Below are 859 nucleotides of genomic sequence, written 5' to 3'. Positions count from 1 at the left end.
GTGGCAAAAAGTAAGTTTACTTTGTTTTTACTGCTGCATAGTATTCCATGGTGTAATGTACCACAGCTTTTTTATCCACTCATGTACTGATGTGTACTTGGGCTATTTCCAGAACCTGACTATCTATATCTCTATATATAAAAGCCCAGAGACCGAACAGCAGAATGACCAAAACAACCAGTCGACCAGTCGCTATGACACACACTGACAAACAGGGGGCAGCCGCTCAATACAGAAACTGCCCCCTGGTGGTCAGTGCACTCCCACAGTGGGAGCACTGATCAGCTGACTGGGTTGAGCAGTGCTCCCACAGCAGGCCAATCCCCGCAGGCCATGTCCCCACCAGTGCATGAATCCTGTGCACCAGGCCTCTAGTTATAAATCACACTGCTATGAAAATAGAGATGCATATATTATTTTGAATTGGTGTTTCAGAATTTTTAGGATACATTCCCAGAAATGGGATCACTGGGTCAAAAGGCACTTCCATTTTTAATTTTTTGAGGTAACGCCATAATGTTTTTCACAGCATCTGCATTAATCGTCATTCCCACCAACAGTGCACTAGGGTTCTCTTTTCCACATCCTCTCCAGCAATTGCTGTTTATTGATTTGTTGATGGTAGCCCTTCTGGCAGGTGTGAGGTGATATCTCATTGTTGTTTGAATTTGCATCTCTCTGATAATTAGAGACATCGAGAATTTTTTATATCTCTATTGATCATATGTATGTCCTCTATGGAGAAGTGTCTATTCAGATTTAATGGACAGAATTCCCAGTCCATGTCATATGCTTTTAACCAAGATTTGCTCATAATTAAATTAACAGGTTATTTTTTGTTATTAATTCAGTATTATTT

This window comes from Myotis davidii, unplaced genomic scaffold, assembly GCF_000327345.1.
Source record: "Myotis davidii unplaced genomic scaffold, ASM32734v1 scaffold273, whole genome shotgun sequence".
NCBI classification, from domain to species: Eukaryota; Metazoa; Chordata; class Mammalia; order Chiroptera; family Vespertilionidae; genus Myotis; species Myotis davidii.
This window is presented reverse-complemented; position numbering follows the sequence as displayed.